The sequence below is a fragment of the Oculina patagonica genome, chromosome 10 (genome assembly GCF_052425735.1).
Source record: "Oculina patagonica isolate OP01 chromosome 10, crgOcupat, whole genome shotgun sequence".
NCBI lineage: Eukaryota > Metazoa > Cnidaria > Anthozoa > Scleractinia > Oculinidae > Oculina > Oculina patagonica.
Genome location: NC_135767.1, coordinates 4,391,479 through 4,417,715, shown reverse-complemented (window position 1 = coordinate 4,417,715; position 26,237 = coordinate 4,391,479). Strand labels below are relative to the sequence as shown.

At 37.7% G+C, this 26,237-nt stretch overlaps 7 pseudogenes across 2 annotated transcripts; 3 read left to right on the top strand and 4 right to left on the bottom strand.

Moving 5' to 3' along the window:
* Window positions 1–1,545: 1,545 nt before the first annotated feature.
* Window positions 1,546–2,118, bottom strand: LOC144627918 (ras-like GTP-binding protein RHO pseudogene; annotated as a pseudogene).
* Window positions 2,119–5,317: 3,199 nt separating this feature from the next.
* On the bottom strand, window positions 5,318–6,648 carry LOC144667482 (ras-like GTP-binding protein RHO pseudogene; annotated as a pseudogene).
* Window positions 6,649–8,410: 1,762 nt separating this feature from the next.
* LOC144628835 (rho-related GTP-binding protein RhoC pseudogene) lies at window positions 8,411–9,226 on the bottom strand (annotated as a pseudogene).
* Window positions 9,227–11,076: 1,850 nt separating this feature from the next.
* LOC144667400 (ras-like GTP-binding protein RHO pseudogene) lies at window positions 11,077–12,458 on the bottom strand (annotated as a pseudogene). The gene is made up of 2 exons (XR_013573310.1): window positions 12,185–12,458; window positions 11,077–11,778 (listed from the first exon to the last, which is right to left on the bottom strand). The product of XR_013573310.1 is annotated as a ras-like GTP-binding protein RHO pseudogene (transcript).
* A 358-nt stretch (window positions 12,459–12,816) lies between these two features.
* LOC144628833 (ras-like GTP-binding protein RHO pseudogene) lies at window positions 12,817–14,084 on the top strand (annotated as a pseudogene).
* A 3,404-nt stretch (window positions 14,085–17,488) lies between these two features.
* On the top strand, window positions 17,489–18,706 carry LOC144628832 (ras-like GTP-binding protein RHO pseudogene; annotated as a pseudogene).
* A 2,321-nt stretch (window positions 18,707–21,027) lies between these two features.
* Window positions 21,028–25,761, top strand: LOC144628038 (ras-like GTP-binding protein RHO pseudogene; annotated as a pseudogene). The gene is made up of 2 exons (XR_013566193.1): window positions 21,028–21,139; window positions 24,992–25,761. The product of XR_013566193.1 is annotated as a ras-like GTP-binding protein RHO pseudogene (transcript).
* The last annotated feature ends 476 nt before the right edge of the window (window positions 25,762–26,237 follow it).

Sequence of the window (26,237 nt, the reverse complement as noted above, 5' to 3'; positions counted from 1 at the left end):
TTAGGGGACTGATGACGTCATCTACTCAACCCAATTTTATGTCAGGTACAAAAATTGAGTTATCTCGGTCATTTTTCTGCAGAGACCAATGAAACTTTGCAGACTTATAGTTCTGCCGGTGACACACGTGCAGTTTTAATTAAATTATGTTACCATGACAACTCACTCCTTTCCAGTCCCCACCAATTTATTTTGAATATTTAAGAATTTTTCAGTTCGGAAAAATGAAACCCCGGCAAGACGTCTGCCTTATCCATTCATATACTTGCCAGATCACACATGTAAAGCATTATTAACAAATAACAATAAAGAATGCCAAAATTGGCCAGAAAAGCCTTTAACATCGGGGGGATCTGGAACCTAGTGTGTTGCCATGGTAACCAAATTATTGAGATCACATGGTGAAACACAACAAGCAGAGTGTTGTTGCAAAAAATCAGAGAGTTTCAATACAAATTGGCTGAGATATCACTTTCTTCATATTTGATCAAAATTTGGTTGAGTCTATGACGTCATCGCTTTGTTAATTTGCATATTTAAAAAACTTGAATATCTCTGGAAAGAAAAGAGATATTGGAAAACAGTAAACGGCATTTTCTTCTCATAAAGAGAACTTTTTAATATTTTAAAACGGCTACGAAAGGAAGGATGCGAATTTCATCATAGTAGCACTTTAAAGAGTCACAATACAATTAAGCAACATTTAGCCCTGTTCAGTACTGTCATCTAGCAGAGGGGGCTTATATCATGGGGGGGGGGGAGTAGCTAAAAAACTGGATGTTTTCTTTTTTTTTCTAGGTTGATGAGCCTATAACCAGGGGGGCTGATAAGCGGGGGGTGCCTTATAACTGGAATTCTACGGTATAATAAAAGAGCAGGATATAAAAGCAGATCGTTGAATGTACGGAAGAACTGGGACTCCCCCCTCTCCACCTCACACACATAGACACACACAACTCCCCCTTCCCCACGCGGTTCTTCCTATTGGCGCTCTTATCGCGTTAAAACTAGAGGGTCTATGAACAGTCTATTGTAACGAGATATGACAGATAAGAGTTGGGCAAGAGTTTTTTACCATCTGCATCACTACAAATCTTATACGACCAATTTACTATATTTTTATTTTGCCTCTTTAATTTAATGTCAGTAAAATACATATGATTGTATTAAACAGATTGTCTGAAAGTTCACAATGGAATGAACCAATCAGAATGAACTAGTGCGAAGCGCGGGAAAAAAAAACGACCAAGACAAACCACCATTGCCTCTGTTTTGCTGCTGATTGGTTGAAAGATTGTCTATTTTCTGATTGGCTCGGAATGTTTCAAAATTCTTCTGAACTTATCGTACAGCTCAGCAATCGACATTCAACCGAAACGACGCGATTCGCACCCCTTCTCTCCAAGAAAAAACTAAATTCTCCCATTCTAACCGAGTTCTAACAACTTGATGGAAGAATCGAAGTAATTTAATTTTAAAAGGATGCTAAATACTTTTATCTGTCAGTTATTCCTAGCAAATGCTAATTAAACATATTCACTAGTTTTACAATATGGAGCATTTTTCTACATCTCGGTTTTTTCTTCTACTAAGTGCAGCTTTGGCAGCGGTTTCAAATACATCTCTTACTCCTTCTCTTGTTTTAGCAGAACATTCCATGTAAGCATAAGCATTGATCCTTTCACAAACTAAAGATCCTTCTTCGCTTTTAACAGGCTCTTGTTTCATCTTGGATAACTTTTTCTTTACGTATTCATCATTTCTCAGATCTTTCTTGTTGCCAACAAGAACAATTGGTACATTTGGGCAGAAATGCCTAACTTCTGGAGTCCATCGTTCCTGAATGTTCTCTAAACTGTCAGGACTATCAATGGAGAAGCACATCAGAATAACATCAGTGTCAGGATATGAAAGAGGTCGTAGCTTCTGGAAATCTTCCTGTCCTGACGTATCCCATAATGCTAGCTCTACCGTCGTACCATCAACTTCAATCTTAGTCGCATAATTCTCAAAAACTCTGGGCACGTAAACTGACTGATCTTTGCAGAACGCAGTAAGAATGGAGACTTTTCCACATGCAGCATCGCCCACAATTACTAGCTTTCTAATAGTTGTCATGTTGAATCCTTAATCTTCCTAGCCGGATAAAAATAAAATGAACTTGATGCTCTTAAAGTTGTGTTATAAAACGAATGACCTAAATTCATGTCTGTATATGTTTATCTTTATAACTGTATCTGATCATGATTTGAAAAGACGATGTCGTTTTGGTAACTCAATGAATTAACACTGTACGGAAATAATTGTATTTGTAGGTCAACCTTAACAAGTGTTGCACTTTGTTAGTATTGGTAAGTAACGTGTATTGTATGTAAGTCGTAGTAAGTAGTCTCTTTAATTAATTAATTAATTAATTAATTAATACAATGTAACTTAATGTAGTGTAAGTAATGTAAGTAATTATCCAGTAAGTGATGTAGGTAATTGTCCCGTAAGCAATGTAAGTAAGTGAACTGTAAGTTGTTTTTTTTTTTCTGTGTTTTACAATTAAAAAAAAAAAAAAAAAAAACTCAATGAATTATTCATTGTAATTTTCCACGGAACCGATTATTGAGACATGCTTTTCACATAGGAAATGTAACATTTCAAGCAAATAATTCTCTTCATGAAAATGCACTGTTAATCCTTATATTGACTGCCAAGCTAGATTTAATTTAAATTTCACGCTCAGTTAAGTACACAAAGTAACAGTTGATCGAGCCATAGTTAGTCCCCGCTACTAACTATGATCGAGCTAACTTGCAGACCGATTTCGCAATTGTTGGCGAAGTAATAGATCTCAACCTACCTTTTTAATTTTTTGAAACCAAATAAGTTTTCCTTCACAAACACATCTGACAAGAATCAACAAACTCAAAAATAACCAGAACTGGCACGGATTGATCAGCCACCATCAATTTATCCAATAAGATTTCACGTCACACCACTAAGGAGAGAGTCAATTCAATTTGGGCCGTCGAATTTGCTTGATTTTCTTCAGTCGCAGGGAAAATTGCTTCAGCTTACCACGAAGAACGACGCAAATGTTAAAATATCTTGCTAGTTTCGCTTGAGGTATTTTACAAACGTTCTTGTTCCTTTCTTATCTACATACAAGGAAGCATTTCATTGGACAGACGCGTGTTCTAAAAATAGCCACAAATATTAATCCATAACCTAAATTGGAATTTCAAGAATAATGGTTACTACATACAAGAAACAAATGAACCTTTCCTTTGCAATGATTTTGTAAGTATAAAGTCTTTCAGCTTTGTTATAATGTTCCTCTTTCAACGCCGTGCCAAATATCATCGATGAGCTACCACTTGCTGACGTTATTTTCGGCGTCGGATGCACCTCTTAATAGCGAAAATGGTAACTAGTTTCATTCTTTAAATTTTGGCAATATTTAAACGTGAAAAACAGCACAAACTATTCCTACTTTGAACTTGGAAAAAACGGATGAGGTCAAAACAGTTAATTAACTGTATTTCTTAAACTCATTAATAAGTTCGTCAAGTTTAAAACAAAGAAAATCATAACCGTGAAGGATGTTTTGATATTAATGAGCACAGGTATTATATCATGCATGTATACATGCATGTAAAAAATCCCGCTTAAGAACAGGGTCCCTCACACCAACCTTTTGGTGCTCTTATCGCCATAGGCGTACGGGCACTTTTTTGCCAGGGGGGGCGGTGAGACATTTGCCCAAAAATTTCTCGCAAGTTGCCCAAATTTTTACGAAACAGTCAAGAAGAAATAAGGGTCATACGATGCACTAACATAGGCTTACAAATGAAGTGAAAAATTCTTACTTAAGAATCTATCATATCAGCTCATCAAACATTTTAAAAGAAATAGCTGTCTCTACCATTTCGATGGCCGATGATGTCAGCAATACGATCCATGTCACTGTTGACTACAGAGCTGGAATATGCTCATTTAATGCTAATAAGTGCGATAACAAGTAATAACTTAGGCCAAGTAAAAAACAAATGTTTCTCTTCTGGATTTCTATAAAAGAGAGAGCGGGCGGGCCCATTTTTTGTTATTATTATTTTGTTGCATTCCATACCTGTGTTGTTCGAATATCGATGTTTTATCCTCCATCGTCAAATTCTCTAGGCCAGAAAATAAATCCTGCAAGGTAATTGACCTATCCAGTACGGACCTAGCCTAACACGGGTTTAAAGTTTTTTTGTTCTTTCTAACTTTTCCAAAAACAAATAATAAAAAAAGAGAGGCGGCCCCCAAAAATGAAGCGGGCGGGGACAAAAATATTTGTTTTGTTTTTTTACTTGGCCATACTGAAACGTTGTCGCCCCGTCAGTTGCTGCGGAGGTAAGTTTTCAATCTGTGCGACCCACTGAATTATCGTTCTGCAGAACACGATGTAGCAGGTACCACTGCATAGATATGAACCACGTAAGGAAACTCTGAAAACTTATCAAATAGATCATTCCCTTGCATTGTCTCCAGCATTTCTGAAACAGTTATGTAGCCTGATCCGCGCACACGACAAAAACTCACGCTCATTTTCTGCTCGGCTTCCAGAATCTCCCCGTCGATTTTGTAAAATTTAGCAACGCAGAGAAGCTCTCTTTATCAGGTGTTTAACTGTGACAGATATTTGCAGTACAGTGCCCAACAGTAAATAAAACTACAAATATGTATATCAACAAATGGTTCCTTTCACTATTAACCAGAAAATCATCAGGTGCTAAGCAACCACTGTCTCATGTGAATTTAGTTAACTGACTTTAACACGCCTTCTTCAGGTTAAAATAAAAAATATCTATCTCTTCGAAAAAAAACTTCTTAAAAACTGGCTTTGCCCAAATTTTCTCTTGCTGCCCAAAAAATCTGAGTTGCCCAAAATTTGGGGGGGCTTCAGCCCCCCCTGCCCCCCCCGGCCCGTACGCCTATGCTTATCGCGTTGAGAAAAATAGAAGGGCTGTAGACTGTCAAAAAGGCAAGAGTTTTCTACTTTTTGTATCACTTATTAACAACAAAGTCAAGACTCCAAAAACTTTAGCCTGCGAATACAGCAGCCTCTTTTCGCTCCCGGCCAGGCGAAACGCCAAACCGGCCGGGAGCGGCGGTGTATTCGCAGGCTACAAAAACTGATACGATTGATTTATTAGTTATCATTTTTTTGTTATTTTAATTTCATGTAAGCAAAGTACAATAGATTCTCTCTAAGCTTAACGAATTTATATCCTTTATCTTATAACTTTAAGAGCGGTTTTCACTTGAGTGTCGAAAGTAATTCGGACCAAAAGCAATAACGACTCACTCGCACACGTTTTCCCGCGCTTCGTGCCGTCTGCATGTATTTACTTTGAGTTTTGATTGGTTCACTGGATTGTCTGTGCCCTTTCTGATTGGCCAGAGTGATAACTTTGTTTTTGGTTTTACGACACACTTAATTGAAAACTTCTCTAAACAATTGAATGAACCAATCAGCAAATAGTGTGAAGCGCGGGAAAAACGATTAATACAACCACCAATGACTCTGTTTTTGCTGCTGATTGGTTAAAAGAAAAATTACCTTCGGACTAGTCAGAAATATTGCACAAGCTTTCTTATAACAAGTAAGCGGCAGTCAGTCTTTTCCTTTTTATCTCAGAAAGAAAACTTTCCATCCTAGCAGTTCGAAAACGTAATGTGAGGAGTATTAAAATATAATAGTTTGGTCAGTCAATCATCTCTCCTGCAAAGTCTATAGTTTTAAAACAGTTTAAAGATTTTACAAATTTTACAATATATGACAATTTCTATCATGGCGGTTTTTCTTGCTCTCAAGGAGGTCTTCATCAAATGCAGCTTTCACAGCCGTTTCAAATACATCTCTTACTCCTTCTCCTGTTTTAGCGGAACATTCCAGATAAGCATAGGCATTGATCCTTTCACAAATTGAGGACCCTTCCTCATATTTAACAGGCTCTTGTTTCATCTTATGAAGCTCTCTCTTTGTGTTTTCATCATTTCTCAGATCTTTCTTGTTACCAACCAAAATAATAGTTGCATTTGGGCAGAATCGCCTAACTTCAGGAGTCCATTTTTCAGAAATGTTTTCCAAACTGTTAGGGCTGTCAATGGAGAAGCACATCAGAATAACATCAGTGCGAAAAAAGGAACATCTCAAAAGCATTTCGTAGCATTCTTGTCCTTTAATATTCCTTAACTCGACTTCTACTTTCTTGCCATCAACTTCGATGCCAACCACAGATGGAGGCAGACATGTCGGCACATAAGCTTCAGGAAACTCATCTTTGGAAAGCACAGTTTGAAGGCAGATTTTTCCACATGTATCATCACCAATAATGACCAGCTGTATCTTAATGGCTGCCATGTTGAATCCTCAATCTGCCTAGCCAGATAAAAATAAAATAAACTTGATGGCCTTTGTTGCAGCAAATGATCTCTATATTCGTCTATATGCGTATATTACAGGTTTATTTGGTTTGAAAGGACAATGTATATGATTTGAAAATACACTGTATTAAGTTCTAAATGAATTTTTCATTATAATTTGCTGCAGAACCGGCATTTATTTATCCTTGGCCAGCGTGGTACCAGAAGTTGCCTTGGAAATCCCCGAGTTTCTAGCAAATCCTTCTCTTAATAAAAAAAACCCTTTTAATTTACTCTTTACATAAACTGCCACGATTCAATTTACATTTCACGCTTAACTTCACTAACTATATGTTGGATTAATTTGCGAACGATTTCAGTCGAAAACATTGCTTGTTTTATGTAGGGATGAAAATGTGTTGAAATATTTGGCGAACTGATAACAAATGACAACCTACCTTTGTAAAACCAAGTAAGTTTTCCTTCACAAAGACAACTGGCTAGAATCGATGAACTCGATCAGAAATAACTAGAACCGGCACGGAGTCGATTAGCCACATTTATCCAATCAGATCTCACTCCCCTTGGGCGAGATTCCAGTTTACTTTAGGCTGTCGAACTTGTTAGATTTGAAATTTCGTAGGGACAATTGTTTGAGCTTTATACCACGAGGAATGACGGAAATGTTAAAATCTCTTGCTTGTTTCGCTTGGTGTATTATAGAATCGTTATTGTTTCTCCCACACCTACTTACAACGGAACCTTTCATTGTTCTAAAAATTGCCACAAATAGCTACAAATCCATAATCTAAATTGGAATTTCAAGAATTAAGTTGTCTACATACCAAACAATTGCTTTAATTTTGCAAGGATTTTGTAAGTATAAAGTCTTTCAGCTTGGTTAAAATGTCCCTCTTTCAATGACGTGCCAACTGCCATCGGTGAGTTATTACTTGATGACGTCATTTCTGTAGGCGTATGAGCGCCTCTCAGTAAAATTATGTCTATTTTTTCTCGCATTCAAATTTGCAATATTTTAACGTGAGAAATAGCACAAACTATTTCTACTTTGAACTTGAAAAAAATTGAATGCGGTCAAAGCATATCATTAAATGGTCTTAAATGTATGAAAACAATCCCGAGAGAGCAGTGTGTCCCTCCCTCAAAACGGTTCTTCTTTTGGCGCTTTTATCACGTTGAGAAAATAGAAGGGCTATGAACTGTTAACAATCTACGGAGATAAAAGATGGGCAAGAGTTTTCTACTGTTTGTATAACTTATTATCAACCCAGTCAAGACTACAAAAACTGATACGATAAATTTACAATGTTTTTATTTTGTTATATATTTTAATTAAATGTCACCAATGTGACATATGATTGTAACAGATTGCTTCTTTAACGAAATTATATCCTCTTTTATACAATGGAATGAGCCAATCAGAATGAACTTGTGCAAAGCGCGGGAAAAAACGCGTAAGGCAAACCACCATTGCCTCCGTTTTAGCTGCTGCAGGCCATTGCCAGACTGTTAGCATAGACGGGGTAAAATCTTGCTAGAGGGTCGGGGGGGGGGGGGGGAGGTGGGGGAAACATGCACCACTGAAAATTTTTAAGTCTAGACTTTCTAATACTCGTTGTACAATATTTTTCATAAGTTATTCCTTGAGAAAAATCAACCTTGTTCAACTGAGAGATTTTTTACCACCTTAACGTATTTTGTTTTTAATTTTGGGTTAAAATCTAGACGAGGCAAGTGCCTCGTCTTGCCTCTTGCTAGTTACTGTCCTGTAATGTGTTGATTGGCTCAAACAATTTTAGTCTCTGTTCTTGGCTAGAAATGTTGCAAACGTTTTCTGAATTAATCATTCAGCTTGGCATACGACATTAAAATTAAGAAACGGCGCGCTTTCGCACCCTTTCACTCAGGCTAGCAGTAAGAAATTAAAAATTCCTCCATCCTCACAATTCTAATAACACGATGGGAGAAGTAATTTTTCAAAGGATGTAACTTAGGTCGGTCTTAGGTTGGTCGGTTCAGAAAAGTCGTCTAAAGGAACATCATAAAGAACAATCTTGTTCCTCGAGCATTTCAATTTGGCAAGAAATAAAATACACCAAAAGGAAACAACTATTGGGCATATTCTTCTTGGGGGGAGATGCTTGGTATAAAGTGCAACTTTTGCAGCCGTTTCAAATACATCTCTTACTCCCTCTCTTGTTTTAGCAGAACATTCCATGTAAGCATAAGCATTGATCCTTTCAGAAACAAAAGATCCTTCTTCGCTTTTAACAGGCTCTAGTTTCATCTTGGATAACTCCTTTCTTATGTACTCGTCATTTCTGAGATCTTGCTTGTTACCAACCAAAACGATTGGTATATTTGGGCCGCAGAAATATTTTATTTCGGGAATCCATCTTTCTTGGATACTTTCTAGACTGCAAGGACTATCAATAGAGAAGCACATCAGAATAACATCAGCTTCTCCCCAATATTGGGGAGGTCGTAAATAGTCATCATCATCATCATCATTATCGTCATCATCATCGTCATCATCATCGTCATCATCATCATCGTCATCATCATCATCGTCATCATCGTCATCATCATCATCATCATCATCTACTCCTTGTCCCAATAATGCTAGCTGTACTTCCGTGTTATCAACTTCAATCTCAGTCACATAATTCGCAAACATGTAGGGCACGTCAATCTCAGGAATGACAGGAAACTCATCTTTGTAAAACGCTTGAACTAGGGAACTTTTTCCACACCAACCATCACCCACTGGCACAACGACAAGCTTTTTCCTAATATTGGCTGTCATGTTGAATACACAATCTGCCTACTGCAGCAGGATAAAAATAAAAAAGAGCTTGATTGAAAAAATAAACAAATGACCTAAATTTATCACTATAAATAGGTATAGCAGTTTTTGACTCGAAAAGACGATGTATTTTTGGCAGATTTACATATTAACTAAAACAATTTGTAATTATAATTTGCTGCAACCAATGATCGAGGCATGTATTTAGTCTGGCAAGCGACTAAGGTTTTCGAAGGTCATCTTGGAAAACACAGCATTTCCAGCAAAGCCTTCTCTATATAAATTTTCTCTTTAAGTTGACTGCCAAACTAGATTTAACTTGAATTTCACGTACATGTTCATAAATTATAAGTCGAGCTATCTCGCAGCCGTCGCCCTAGTTGTATGTAGACAAAATGTTGACATTTTTGGCGAAGTAATAAATCCCACTTACCTTTCTAAAAGCAAGTAAGATTTCCTTCACAAAGACAACTGACAAGAATCGACGAACTCAGAAATAACCAGAACTGGCAGGGAAACGATCAGCCACCGTCAATTTATCCAATCAAATTTCACTCCACCTTAAGAGAGATCTCAATTTACTTTGGGCTGTCGAATTTGTTAGATTTTCTTTAGTCGCAGAAATTGTTCCTTACCACAAAGAACGATGGAAATGTTAAATCTCTTAGGTTTCGCTTGAGGTATTTTATAAACGTTTTCGGTTGTTTCCCTTCTACTTACTACGAATCTATTTCATTGGACAGACGCGTGTTCTAAAAATAGCCACAAATATAAATCCATAATCTAATCGTAAGCTTATCGGAATTTCAATGATTATGGTGTTTACATATCAGAGAGAAATGATCCTTTCTTTTGCAAGGATTTTGTAAGTGTTAAGTCTTGTCTGCCTTGTTATAATGTTCTCCTTTCAATGCCGTGCCAAATATCATCGATGAGTTAACGTTCCACTTGCTGACGTCATTTCCGGCGAAGGATGCACCTCTGAGCGCCTCTTAGTAAAAATAACGTCTATTATCTTGCTTTCAAATTTGCATTATTTAAACGTGAGGGACCGCACAAAATATTCCTACCTTGAACTTGGAAGAAATCGAATGCGTTCAAAGCATTTAATTAAATTTATGAAAAAAATCCCACACGAAAACTAGGTCCCTACCGCAACCCACGGTTAGTTGAGAAAATAGAGGGGAAAAATGGACAGTCTGTAATAACGAGATGTGACGGAAATAAAAGTTGGGCAAGAGTTTTCCACTATCTGTATCACTTATTATCAACCCGGTCAAGACTACAAAAACTGATACGTTCATTTACTATATTTTTTATTTAGCTACTTTAATTCAATGTCAGTAAAATACATATGTGTCGAACAGATTCTTTGTAAGCTTAAAAGTGAACGAATATTTATTCTCTTTTATACAATGGAATGAGCCAATCAGAATGAACAAATGCGAAGCGCGGGAAAAAACGCGTATGGCAAACCACCATTGCCTCTGTTTTAGCTGCTGATTGGCTCAAACAATTTTTGTCTCTGTTCTGATTGGCTAGAAATGTTGCAAAAGTTTTCTGAAACGACATTTGATAGAAACGGCGCGCTTTCGCGCATATTTTCTGCCTCAGAAATAAAAAAAAAAAAAAAAAAAAAAAAAAAATTTTAAAGAATTACTTTGGCTAGTTATCTCTGGAATCTTTTATAACGGATTGCAACATTAGCTTATTGGTTTAGCTGCTGATTGTTTTTTTAAAAAAATATATTGTCCGGCTCTACTCTGCTTGGCTAGAAATGTTGTACAAAGTTTCTAACTGATCGTAAATCCTTGCAAACGAAAGGGATAAAAAAACATCCTTTCTGATTGAGGAAGAATTTCTCCCATCGTATCTGAAGTCCGTTACTCGGGACTGAAGAAAGTTTACCACTTTTAGTCAGTCATGCAAGCTGAACGTTTCCTGAAAGGAGTTCGGAGATTTTAAAAAATCTTGCATGTTTTTTTCTCCACCTTTTCTTTTTCTTTAGTGTAGCTCTCGCAGCCGTTTCAAATACATCTCTTACTCCCTCTCTTGTTTTAGCGGAACATTCCATGTAAGCATAAGCATTGATTCTTTCAGAAACTAAAGATCCTTCTTCGCTTCGAACAGGCTCTTGTTTCATCTTAGATAACTCTCTCCTTACGTATTCGTCATTTCTGAGATCTTTCTTGTTACCAACCAGGACAATTGGTATATTTTGGCCGCAGAAATGCCTAACTTCTGGAGTCCATCGTTCCTGAATGTTCTCTAAACTGTCGGGACTATCAATGGAGAAGCACATCAGAACAACATCAGTATCGGGATAAGACAGAGGTCTTAGCCTGTCGTAATCTTCTTGTCCTGCTGTATCCCATAATGCTAGCTCAACTAATTTGCCATCAACTTCGATGTCTGCCACATCAGTTTCAAATACTGTTGGCACATAAAGTTCAGGGAACTCATCTTTCGAGAACACAGTTAGAAGGCAGGTTTTCCCACAAGCACCATCACCGACAATGACTAGCTTTTTCCTAATACCTGCCATATCGAGTCTTTAATCTGTGGAGTTAGATAATATATATTTAGTCAATCTGCCCTTGGCTGCATAGAAACAAAAGGACTTTAAATTCTTCATCTCTGTGTATGCATAATTTTTGAATCAAATTGTAGCTATGCGATCAGACATTGTATTTGTAATATGTAAAATTCATATTAACTTGAAAAATTCTTAACGATTCTAATTTGCTGGCGATAAGCACAGAATTAACGAGTGTAGTCGAATTGAGCATTCACTTTATAAAATATAGATTTAATACTGATATCCTCTTAAATCACTGATTGCTGAAACGCAACTCGAATTTCATGCAAAAGTTCACTTGTAAAAGCTATTGCGCACCCCTCTGGTTGTAAGTTGATGAAGGGTTGAAATTTGTGACGAAGGTATTAATTTCAACCTACCTTTTTAAAACCACGAAAGCTTTCCTTCACGGACTCTGTAGACAAGTAATTGACAAGCTTCGAAAATGAACTATAGTTTGCTAGCCACCTTCAATTTATCCTGATAAACAAGTGTGGTATTTCAAGGCTAAAGGACTATTTTCCTCTTTTGGGTCGAAACAGTAGATTTTACACACCATTGAATGCAAGCCACAGCATCGAGGACGATTTTTTTAGATTTTCACCGGCTAATCACAAAGAAAAAAATTGTTTATCCCACCATGAAGAAAGCCGAATTTTAAAATCTGTCGCTGGTTTCGCTTGGCTAATATTGCCTGCTATACACATCCACTTATAACGAAGCTTTTGATTGGACGCACGTGTGTTCTAAAAATATCCACATTTATAAACCTGTCGGAATTGTGCTGAGACGCACATTTCACTCTAAAACCCTTTGATCGAAACAAGTCGTGGCTGAATGCTTCAAAATCGCCCAACCAAAACGTTCTTAGCATACAATCCCTAACAGGTAAGTTTCTCTTTGAATTGTTTTCTAGAAATGTGCCAGGTTAATTCGAAAAATCGCGGGATTTTTCATTGAAAGCACGGCTGCCTCATTTCGTTATTGATTGCATGACATGCCGTGACAAAACATGACGTAAGGTTTTAATTGCTGACGTCATTTCCGCTGAAATGTTGGTAGCTGACTTCCAGGTATTCGGTCGCATGCAACAAATCGAAACGAAAATATTTCTAAACTGCAGAACTGATTTTATGCTTCGGTTGAAATTTGCTTTTTTCGGCTGAAATTCACGTCTTTAAAGCCCATGGTAGCTTCTAGCCGTCAATTCTTGTTGTCCTTGTTAATGGAAAGCTTCTTTAAAATTCCTGAGGTAGTTTGAAATAAGTTACTTTTTACTACAAACGGGGTTAAACATTCCATTAACACACTAAAAGCGGTGAGCTCGAAATCGGTTTTGCTAAAGTCCAACTTGAATTAACGCCAGAACTGCACTTCCTTTTCGGATAAAATAATTCGCATATGTACAAAGATGAATCAAAAACTCGACTTGTGGCAAGTCTAAGATGAATTTATGACGTCCCTTGAGCCCGCTGTTTTTGGTCAGCAACAAGAACGCGGCCTCTGGCAAGTTCTAATTTGAAAGTGCGTGTGAAGAGTTCTGCTCAAATCTGATCGGTTGACAAAAAATCAAAACTAGCCAGAGCCCGCGCTCTTGATGCTGAGGATTGAACCATTTGTTTCTTTGTGACCTTCAGGGCATCAAGTTGATTTTATGGCGTTTTTCCCCAGCTTGGCAGATTGACTGACCCAACATGACAGCAATTTAGGAAAAAGCTCGTTGTAGTAGGCGATTATGGTTGCGGCAAAACCTGCCTTCTCTATGCTTTCTCTAAATATAAATTTCTTCACCCTTATGTGCCAAACGTTCTTGAGGTAGATGTCACAGAAATTGAAGTTGATGGGAAAATAATAGAGCTAGAGTTCTGGGACGACCCGGGCGAGCAAAACTACTCAACGCTACGACTGGTACGGTATACCGACACTGATGTAATTCTGATGTGCTTCTCCATTGATAATCCTGACAGTTTAGAGAACATTACTAAAATATGGACTACAGAAATAAAGCAAGCGAGGTGCAGGCCAAATGTGCCTATTATTTTGGTTGGTAATAAGAAAGACCTGAGGAATGACGAACGCACAGAGGAAAATTTATCGAAGAAGAAAGTAGAGCCTGTTAGAAGCGAAGAAGGATCTTTAGTTTGTGAAAAGATCAAGGCTTATGCTTACATGGAATGTTCCGCTAAAACAAGAGAAGGAGTAAGAGATGTATTTGAAACGGCTGCGAGAGCTGCAGTTAATTCCAAAAATAAAAGGACTAAAGCAAAATGCTGTATATAGTTTTTTGAGAAATATTTTGCGGGTGGGCTTTTTTTTTTTTAAAAAAAAAAATTTTTCCGATTTTTATTTTTTTATTTTTTTAAAAAAAAGGGGTTATTTTTTAAGTTAAAGGGACATTGCACAGCGATTTTTCTGCTTTTCAGTAAAAAGTACTAAAATTGCCGAAGTACTCTCGCTCGTACACGAAATGCGTCTAGAACATCAAGATGAAGATATAAAGTAAATTTTTATTGAAGGAAGTGGGGAGCCGTTATTAGTTTTTAGCTGTTTTTCAGGTCACAAGGGAAGAACTCGAAAAAGTCAGCCTAACGTTTTCAAGTTGAGGCGAGTAAGTTCCCGATGGAATCACAATAATATCACTTGTATATAGCTTCAGTACACTGGCAAAGTAAATTTTAACAAAACTGGATCACTATTTATAGGTTTCCATACTTCTTTAGGCTCTTGAATTAATTTTTGAAAATTGAAGCTCGTGACACTGTCCCTTTAAGAAGAACCTTTAACATTAATTCATATGCATTTTCCTGATATTTTATCAATCGTTTAATCATTTATTTATCTATTTATTTGACCAAGGGAACTTAGATATGGCATATCAGGTCTATCAGGCATGGAGTGGCCGTATAATAGTTGCTGGGCCATAAATCATAAAATAGTCAGGGTTTTCAATAACTATTTCCTCAGCCATTGTATTTCACTGTACAGTTGACATGCGCAGTAAAACTTGGCTAACGTGGTTTCATTCTGGTACCTCGAGTCTTCGTCCTTTCTGCGCAGGCTTGACCGTTTCCTGACCGCTGGTCAAAGGGAACGAAGACCCTGGGTACGAGGATGACATGGTTTAGAAATAAAAAAATTATTAAATTGTAAAGAAACGAATGTTCAATTTGAAAACGTGAAAGAGACATCATCTTCTCTGAGAAGTGCTAGGAACTATAACAGAGACCGGAGGTGACGCCAACAAGCCGATTACATCACGACATTTGGCACGGCACGAGTCACTGTGTCAGGGTGTCACGCAACCAAAAACGAAAGGCAAGGATAACAAAAAACTAACAAGGCAAACGGATTTGAAAAACTTTAATACTTCGACGAAATCATTTTCAAAAGAAAATAAATGTTTATGGTATTTAGAGACCATATATAGTTCTATATATCTTGATTTTACAATTTGGATCAACTCAGACCTCCCATCAAATGATCGGTGTATAAAAATCGTCAACCAAATGCTCACCTCAGCAGCAAAATGCAATGACAGGTCCAGAATAAAACACGGATTAGGATTGGTTAAATTCATTGGTGTATAAAATTAATTGCTTATTGACCAATCAGAAAAAAGGAAAAGCCCATGAGATTTAACGCAATGAGGCCTTGAATATAACTCCTCGAACTGACAGGATGTAGATCGTGGTGGAATCGAAGATAGATAGCTGATTATTTGCCAGCAAACTCTCTGCTTGAGTACGATTCTCAGAGAGTCTGCGAGGGATATCGATTGTTTACGTTGATCTGGAAATTCAGGTTAGAAAATACTACTTTTAGAAGACTATAGCATCGGAGATCGGGAACTAGTTGAACGTTTTGAAGCATCGTCATTTGAGGTGGTGAACTTGAATGACACTTGAATGTGACTCTTCGTGCCCATTTGTAGACTGGGCGCGATCTGCTCATAGTTCGCTCCTTCGTATTTATGGGAAATCTTATTTGTGGGGTCGCGAGGAAGGGGAGGGGTAGTCTTTCTATATAGAAAGAAAATCAGGAAACAGTAAAAAGTAATACTGTAAAAGATCATGATCTGATGTGCTTCTAGAAGCATTCTAATCCGAGAGGTTTTAACTCAGTTGCCAAGTATTTATTTCATGGACATATCATTAGAATAAAAAACTAACTTGCGATCAAGCGTTCTTTTTTTTCCTGGGAATTTAAGGGGAAGAGAAAGCGGATCGGAAAAGAATCCAATCACTTAAAAGGTCACAAGAGCAGGTGTCCGGAAATTCTTATTCTCTCTCAACCTCGTTCCCAGGTCTTTTTCTCTTGGCAATTTGGAAGGGAAAAAGCCCTGGAAACGAGGTTGCTCTCCTCCTTCTGTCACTGTGTGCATCAGATACAAAAATTAAATACAATTTAGTAACAAAAATTAAATGGCAACCTTTGGCATACACCGATTCAGCGTAAGCCGGAAGTTGCATGGAAACGAGGCCTAAGGGCCCTCGGCGGCTAAAAACTATAAAGTTTTTACTAGCGTTTGGGGCGTTTCGAGTCGAAAGAAAGCATTTCCTTTACAAATTAGCCACGAATCTTGATCCCTATCAGTGCAAATGTATAAAGAGAAGAAATTTTAATGTCTACCAGGCGACAGGTGAAATTCTAACAGCTTAGCGGTAAGATTTTGCTGCCAACTTCAATATTCCCTCGCCAGCATAGGCTGAATTTCATCTGTTCTCTCAGGTAGTTTACAATCAATTTTGAATTTTGTTAATCAATAAAATGAAACCACTTTAAATCCAGAATACCTTTTAAGAAACAGATTTTTCTGTGGGAAGGAGGCCCTTTGGTTTTCGATCTGAATGAAAACTTTCTAGTATTAATGAAAAACTCGCGTAAACATCACGCATACATCATTAAAGACAGTCTACTGATTCTGTTACAGAGTTTGTTAGATTTTTTCAGAAGAATTTGTGATTGGCATGAACTGTTTCAGGTGTAAATTGAATTGTACATATACTTGAGTTGCAGATTCATACTGGTTAATAATAAAATAAAGCCAACTTTTATATCAAAAGAATTATAATATAAAGAACACAACGTCGTTTTCGACGCCAATGGGTGAGTTGTGTATACACGAAAGCTTATTTAGTGTTTAAATTCATCGATGCTTTTTAAACACACAGATTCTAGAGTAGTAGCAAAATGTAGTAGTGTATTCAAAGCAGACTCGGTTGTTATTACCGGTAAAATTATACCAAACGGGAAGCTTACATATAAACAATAAAATCTTCTCTTGCTGGTCAAATTCGATCCAGTTCACAAATGAAGTCAGGTCCGTAAAAAAATTCAGTGAAAAAAAATCTGACATACCTGTATTTGACTGGGTTGACTGTACGCTTTTCGATTGTTGATTAATTATTATGATTGGAAAATGTTACAACAAACTGCGGTACATGTTTACGTGAGCTTCTCTGTCGAAACAAACTAACATAATTTGGATAACTGAAACTATTTGTGAGACATGTTTACGCGTGACTTTCTCCACGATTCTATGTCGATACCTGCAACTTTTTATTCGGATTGAAAACCTAAGGGGCTCTCAAAACCAAATTCGTTCTTCAAAAGTTCCATTCAGTGAATCATAAGGTAGTTCGTTTTATTGATTAACAAAATCCAAAATTGAGTTTAGCCAGAAAATGGCAAACATTCTGGCTATGCTGACGATCTATATGAGTGAATATAAAATATTCGATTCCAAAGAAGCTGACAACAAAATCTTACCGGTAAGCTGTAAGAATTTCTTCTCTAGCCTGCCAGACCTTAAATTTCTTCTTCTTATACTTTTGAACTTATAAGGATCAAGATTCGTGGCTAATTTGTAAAGGGAATGCGTTTACCGACTCGAAATGCCCCACACGCTAATAAAATCTTTATAATTTTGAGCCGCCGAGGGCCCTTAGGCCTCGTTTCCATGCAACTTCCGGCTTACGCTGAATCGGTGTATCAATTGGTCACGCAACTTTCTTTCCTTAACGTAAAAGCACCCACTTTGAAGAGCGCATAGAAATAAGCCGACGTGCCAATTACTTTAATCCTTGTTAACTTTTACTCTGTTCAATCTACCATAAAATTTCTTTTACATTGACAAGTTCGTGTTCCTTACGATAATCGGCCATGAACCAGTTCATGCAAATGGCCTATAATTGATTAAATTTCTTTTAGTTTATAGGGCTTCACAAATTGTGGATTCACCACGGAAATCATAAGAAAAAAGCTCGTCATTATAGGTGATAATGCCTGCGGAAAAACCTGCCTTCTCGTTGCTTTCGCCGATTTGGAATTTCCTGAAGATTACGTGCCCGCAGTTTTGCAAAATCACATCGCTGACATCGTTGTTGATGGTAAGACAATAAAGGTAGCATTATGGGATACGATAGGAGAAGAAGAATACTACAGGCTACGACCCCTCTCCTATCCCGATACTGATGTTATTCTGATGTGCTTCTCCATTGATAGTCCCAAAAGTTTTGGGAATATCTCTAAAAGATGGGTCCCTGAAGTTAGTCGTTTCTGCCCGAATGTACCAATTATTCTGGTTGGTAACAAGAAAGATCTGAGAAATGATGAAAGCACAAAGAGAGAGTTGTCAGACAAGAAACAAAGGCAAGAGCCTGTTAAAAGCAAAGAAGGATCTAAAGTTGGTAAAACGATCAATGCCTATGCTTACCTGGAATGTTCCGCTAAAACAAGAGAAGGAGTAAGAGATGTATTTGAAACGGCCGCAAAAGCTGCACTTGGGATTAAGAAGGAGGGGGACAAAATAAAATGCAGCATATTGTAAAATGTTTGAACCTTGCTGATTACAATCGGAAAAGAAACAGTAATAATAATATTGACATTTTAAACGTAAAAAGAGAGTAGTCATGTTTTATTTCAGCGCCTTCCTCGTAAAAACAAACACCACCGTATTTAGCGCCTCATTAAAAAGTCGAAAAAAATTCACAAAAAGCACAGCGGCTCCGTTTTGGAGTTAATAAGTAATGTCTGCTGTCTCATCCTCAAGCGCTTCGCATAAACAAAAGCGAGCGCGAACCGCAAGCGACTGGTGACGAGGGCGAAGCGCGAGGGACCACGGGATGGGAAAGAAGAGACGCGACTCTTTCTTTCGCCTTCCCTTCGACCCTTGCACACCCACTTTCCCTCAGAGAGAGAGAGAGAGAGAGGCGTCTGTGTACGATCCGAGACATGAATGTGTATACTCCCACACAAATTAAAGTAGGCATTACCTGTGATGTCGTCTAGCAAGCTTTGGTTTTCATGGCGATACCGTAAAAGTCCCTTTAAGCCCCCGAGGCATGATGAGAGGAGGAACAAAGCGGGGTCTATTTTCGAATCGCCTTTTCCTGTTTTTCTCCAAAACCATTTTCTCAAAACAGCTGTTCTCTAGTTGATGAAGTGTCTACGCCTGTGCTTCCAATCTTGAAATAGGCTGAAGGTGGGGTATTTCTAGATCAAATCTTTAGACCACAAGCCAAGGGCTAATAGAGTTTCTATAATGATAATCGGGATTCTTGCTATAGAGAGGCGGTTACGTTTGTCTAGGGAGAGAATGAGGATCTGTCGCAAGTGTTCGAGTTAATATTTTTTCTATAGAAAAATTCACAACATTGAAATTCCCTTTGAACAAGTTTGAACTCATCTATTTTCAAGAAATAAAGAAATTGTTTATTTTTATTTTATTCTATAATATTCTTCGAAACTTTTAGACTACGAGCAGTCCCTATTTTTTCGCAGAGTCCGTCGAGCTTGAAGCGAAATTTTTTTTCGAAGAGTTCGTCGAGCTTATAGCGAAAAAATTACGCGCGGGGGGAGGAGGCGGGGCAAGGCGAGAAGCGAAAAAAAATAGGGACTACCCGCAAAGCCACAGTGTTTGAATTATGCGTTGCTCTCACAACGCAAAAATATGATTGGCTAACGCTTGGAGTGTTGACAGCAAGATGTCAATACGTTGTTAACACTTGCATGTCATATTGCGAAGCGATGGGAGCGGGAGCTTTTGAGCTCTCGAAATCGCTTCTTGAATCGTACTTTGTCGCTATAAAATTGCATCTCCGAAGAACATTTTTAATTCAGTGTATGAGCAGCAAGCCGCCAAAGTACGGAGCGAAAATAAGAGAGGAGAATTCAACCAAAAGTAGCTTTATTCCACAGAAATTCAAGGCTCGTAAACAAGACAAGGGCTGTTTTGCGCGAGCTTCGTAATTACAAGCCGGGAATAAACAAATTTAAACAAACAGAAGCGCTTTAAACACTTACATCAAGCTGCCTTTACATTAAGTAGCCCATAGAGGTGAATCAGTGTTAAAAAATAAACATTGCTGGAACTGTATAAATCGCCAGAGATAAAACTTTGCAGACGATTCATCAAAAAAGCTTTGAGTTTGATGCGTACGTGACAAACCCAACCAAGTGCAGCGGTGTCAATTGACAGTACGTCAAAATGCGGAAATGTTATTGGACACGGCAAATTAGATTTGAAATCGAAGCCAAAAATCACTCGGCCGTGAAAGGTCAAACGCTGTGGCTTTGCGGGTAGTCCCTATTTTTTTTCGCTTCTCGCCTTGCCCCGCCTCCTCCCCCCGCGCGTAATTTTTTCGCTATAAGCTCGACGAACTCTTCGAAAAAAAATTTCGCTTCAAGCTCGACGGACTCTGCGAAAAAATAGGGACTGCTCGTAGTCTACGAAACTTTATGAGTAGTAAGTCACCCTCCGTTTCTGGTTGCGTGACAAATTCGATGTAGCCAATGGTTTTCAAACCGACGTAAATCTGGTCTTTCATAAAAAAAACTTACTCTTTAAACATATACAATTGGAAAAATTGAGAGAAAATGCTATGTCGTTTTTTTTTTACTGCAAAGGTGAATTTTACTGTGAACCAATGCGCTTGTTTAGTTTGAGTTTGCGCATCGCTTCGTCACGGATCTCCATGACTGTCACGCAATCGTTGTATTTTACTTTCTCTCTGAATATAAAAGCTCTCGACAAATCGATAGAGATTATTCTCTACATTGATCAGTACTAAAAGCCTGATTTCATTTTCAGCTTGTTGAAAAACGAAAGTTTGGGCGAACTAGAATTTACCGAATTTACCAGAGTTCGCGCGCAGCTGCGGAGATGCTATTTTAAGAACACACGTGTTTGAGGGAGGAGGTCAGGGGCTAAGAATAGCCGAACCCCCCAACTAGTATAAATTGAAAGGTTGTTGTTCACTCTCAGATTTCTGAAAGTTGGATTCGCCCGTTCTCCGTATAAATAGCAAAGGATAATATACTTGGTTTTTGAACAGGTAGGTTATAAAATAGCTGTTATTCTGAAAAGAAAAGTGTGGATCGAAGATCGTGTAAAAAATCGAAGGTTTGAGGTTAAAGAGTCGCATTCTTTGAGAGGCGAGATGGCGGATGGAATTCAAGCTCCAGTATTTAATAGAACTTACTATTTCAATGATATTGCCTGTGGGAGGAAATTCATTACGGAGTTATTTCACAAACCACCCAGTCTAGCCAAAAAAAGGATCTTCAATCTTACTCTTTTCTTGTTTCCCATGGAGAGCAACATTGCCGTACTGAATTTTAATTGTAGTGGGTTATAGATGATAGTTGATCATATATGATGATGTTTAATAATCGATCTTTGTCGATAAAATTCGAAACTTAACTATGGGGTGAATAGGGGTAAGCAAATCCGCCGATCTGTTCCATATTTTAGCCCTAATCCACTAGTTTCGTTCAAATCCAGATCTGCTTTACTTGAAAACTTTATGTGGTATATATAGTTTCACTGCAAGGAGGACAGTAGTTGTTTTTAAATGCAATTTTTAAGAAGTTTCGTTTCATTGCTTGTTTTTGCAACAATTTCAACGTGAGAAGACCTGAGAGGTTTTTTATCATTCTTGTCCAAAACAAAATGGACAAAATGCCAACATACATGTACCAACCAATTGCAAGGCTATCCAACGATTCAAGATTCAAACTTCATAACTTTTGTATCCAGGATCCCAACTTTAAGACACGAAGAGTTGGGAATCCAGGCAAAAATTCTCAGCTAATGATCTGGGAGCAATTGCAGAATAGTACCCCCCATCTCTAGCTACATGGTGCAGCCAGCTACTTGGCTACGCACATATGCAGTCAAAATTTATTCATGGCTCTGCAAGTTTATTAGAAAGTGGCTAAGCATCTACACAGTCAGAATTTATTCATAGCTCTCGAAGGTTACTAGGAAAGTGTCTACGGGTCTAGGCGTATACGCAGTCAAAATTCATTCAGAGCTCTCGAAATTCAATCACCATTCCCGAATGTTTGTCTATGCCATCAATGTATCACAAAAAATCTACCATCAGTGCCCTTTTAACCCTAGATAGGCCAACATTTTTGCGGGGGTACCCCCAATTTGCCAAAGCAAGTTGCGTTCCTCATGTTCTCGCTACCCCCCAAAAAATATCTCAAATAAATCATTAATTGTGCCTTCAAATGGTTCACATTAGCCAGGCCTTCTGATAAGGTGCGATAAACAAGCAGAAATTGTGCGACATTTTTAGGGCAGATTATGCGGCAAATTATGCAATTTTATCTGAGCGATTTCAAGCTTGTTTTACAAGGTTTCATGAGATGAAAATCCATTTTGTGCATTTCAAAAAAAGAATAAGAGCATAAAGGAACTATAAATATCTGTATAAGAATGAAATAGATTATTTTCCTCTCATTTACATTTATTCCAATGTCAAATGGCTTTCCGTGTACACTACACCGAATTAATGAAGACGCACATGTTAACGTTTGGTGTCGAACCATCTACGATGTTTTTGACTTCATGGAAGGATTTAAACATTCTGAATTCAGCCATTTTGCCTTTAGTTGTAAACTTTAATACAATACAAGAAAGCAAAGATAGAAAGCAAATTTATTTGTGTGAATGTTAGTATGGTTAAATTGAAACTGAGAAAGGAAGTTATTATGAACCGTGCTTAGGCCTCAAGAACCTTACAGCCCTTTTCGGTGTTGTTTGCATAACAACCATGCCATTTTAGCAGCTCAAAACTAGTAATTTTTTGTGTCTAATATGTAGGGCGTATTTCTGGGGGAGGGGGCCTTCTACTGTGGATGCTTTCTATTCAACCAAAAATCCTGGAAATTCCAGTTTGGGAATTGAATGGAACAGAAATTCCCTGGAAATTAACTTCCAGAATTTAAGGAAAAATAGCATTCCATTCAACCGGGCATTCCTGCTTAGGCCCAGTTTCTCTGAGCCAGAATCCAACATGTCTGCATAGTGTAGATGGCTTCGCAATATCAGTGCTTGGCATGTTTGTTTTTCAATGAAAACTTACAGGTCTTACTCTGGCATGATTGCTCAGGTATCATTGCTAGTACAACAGCAGAAATGGCCACAGCTAGGATAATTTAGTAAACAGCTTGCATGTTCCTCTGGTCATTTGAAAGTGACTCTTGAACTTGTCAGGAAAATACACTGATATCATATACTCAAAGTAGTCATGGATTTGATTTAAATTCCTGCATGCATGGAAAAAACATCATTTGTTATATCTTCAGAGTCGTTGAACTCTCTTTTTGCTTTGGTTTATTTTGTATTTTCATTTGAAAGTTGAAACGTGATAGCCTGGAACCAGATGGTGCAACAACCCGGAAAATACTACTCCCTTCACCACTCAGAATAATCTGAATTTCAAACTGGCATTTTTGGTCGAATGGAAAGCGCCCTGTATTATCAGAATTTTTCAGAGTTTCCACTTCACAGCATTTGTACTTCCTTGTTTTGCTTAAAATTCTGGCCTACCGTATTTACCCGTGTATAAGTCGACCTTTTTTAACCTAAAAATCGGCCCAAAAAATCGCCCTCGACTTATACACGGGTCAAAATTTTTAACCCAAGCACCAGTTAAATAAATTCTGCATAATTAGCATAACAATTGTTTTAATATGTTCACAAACATCTCATAAACACCAGTACAGGTTACGATGTCCTTTCGCTTTGCTATTTCTTCGTGTCATTAAATTGGCAGTTCAAGTTGAAATTTCGTACGATTTATCGCTTAATATAAACCTGAATGTTGTTGAGACTCACTGGCACAAGATTTGAATAAAGAGCTGTCATATTTCGCCAATAAAGCTGCTAAATCCACTCGAGAAAAATATCTTCGTTTGTGATCTTTCTTGCTTCGAACTTCGCTACTTTGTAACCTGGCATGATGCAAGCACGTGTAGTTATCAGTTACCAGTACCTCACCGATTTTGTAGCTTGGTTACCAAGTTCCCCAAGCAAGCACTTTGTCCTTTGTTTATCGAGTCGATTCGAAAGATTTCTGATGTTCCTTGTTGTTTTGCTTGTCTTCTAAAGCCGCTGCTACTTCTCAACAATAGAAAGGTTCGTTTGAAATAAGTGTGTTTGATTTTATAAGCTTTTTTTCAAAAATTATGGACAAAATGCCTGCATTAGCACGTGTTGTTACAAAATGTAAAACGCTCGATAATAAACATAACATTAGCTAACATTGAAACTTGCTGTAATTCTTGCTGTAATTCTTTCATCAAGTATCTATCTGAAAGGAAATTCTTAGAAACACAAGGTTAATTTTCCAAGAAAATTCTTACCCAGAAATGAAAAAAACTTAGTTTCTGGCCTCAAAAATAGGGGGTCGACTTATACACGGGATCGACTAATACACGGGTAAATACGGTACATCTTAAAGGGGCTACGTCACAGAGATTTTATTAGTTCTGATATTAGTGGTAGGCATTTACCCATGAAAAACATTATCGTTGAACGCTTAAAGGAAGATATAACCTTAATTTGCAGATGAAAATCAAGCTACGGCTTTAATATTGATTTTGGCTGTTCAAAAATCTGGTAAGATCCGTGACAAAGCCCCTTTAAAAAACCAATTTATTAAAATAATATTTACTATTATAATTGTTGGGCAGAATGAACTTAGTACAGTCGAATCCCGATAACTCAAACCTTCAAGGGAAATCGAAAAAGGTTCGAGATATCGAAAGTTCGAGTTATTGAGGGTAAGATTAATAAGAACATGACCTGAAGGGGAATCAAATAAAAGGTTCGAGTTACTGAGGGTTCGAGTTATCGGGATTCAACTGTATTGAAAAACTTCAATCTTCTTAAGTTGCAGATAAAGGATTCAAAATGGCAGCCATTAGAAAGAAGTTGGTTATTGTGGGCGATGGTGCCTGTGGGAAAACCTGCCTTCTTATCGTGTTCTCAAAAGATGAGTTTCCTGAAGTTTACGTGCCCACAGTTTTTGAGAATTATGTGGCTGACATCGAAGTTGATGACAAGACTGTAGAGCTAGCATTATGGGATACGGCAGGTCAAGAAGATTACGACAGGCTACGACCTCTCTCCTATCCCGACACTGATGTTATTCTGATGTGCTTCTCCATTGATAGTCCGGATAGTTTAGAGAACATCTCAGAAAAATGGACTCCTGAAGTAAAGCATTTCTGCCCAAATGTACCAATCATTCTGGTTGGCAACAAAACAGATCTGCGAGCAGATGAAAATGTCAAGAGAGAGTTGGCAAAGATGAAACAAGAGCCTGTCAAAACGGAAGAAGGATCTTTGATGAGTGAAAAAATCAGTGCCTATGCTTACCTCGAGTGCTCTGCGAAAACAAAGGAGGGAGTGATAAACGTCTTCAGAACCGCGACAAGAGCTGCACTTCGTACTAAGAAAAAGAAGAAGAAGGTCAAGTGCTGTGTGTTGTAGAAATCTACTGGTAAATAACAACCTGGTTGTGAGACTTGCCAAATCTCAATGACTAGCATTGCATTATGTTACTGCACCTTTCAAAAAAGGCTCTTTTAAACGAGTAATTTTTATGTGACAATTTTTAACTGCTTGTGTATAATTATGAGAAAAAATGGTGAATTTTTATGTGACAAATGTATTTGTTGAGGAGCTGGCATGTCAGCTTTTACATTGTATGTGACAAATAAAAATTGTCGCACACGGAAAATTGCTCATGTAGACGGCTTGTCACATAAAATGTGGCAAATATTGGTCCCCAATGTCTTACTGTGCGCACATATCTCTGTGTGTATGTCTGCTGTCCAAGGTCGTTAATGGCGCAATAAACTTTGAACTGCGGACAAATAATAACTTTTGTTCTGTAATCTGCACGATCAAAATAATATTATATTTGTCACATAAAAATTGTTACATAAAAATCGTCACATAAAATTTGCTACCGGTAATTTAAATGTGGCTTAACACGCAAACTCCAAAGTTCAAAACCTCACTAATGATTGCATTTTCACTGCAGTAATTTATAGTTATTTTTGATGATAATCAAGGAACCTTGAAAAAAAGAAACTTAATGGATTGAAATCTACAAATTGTAATCCACAAAT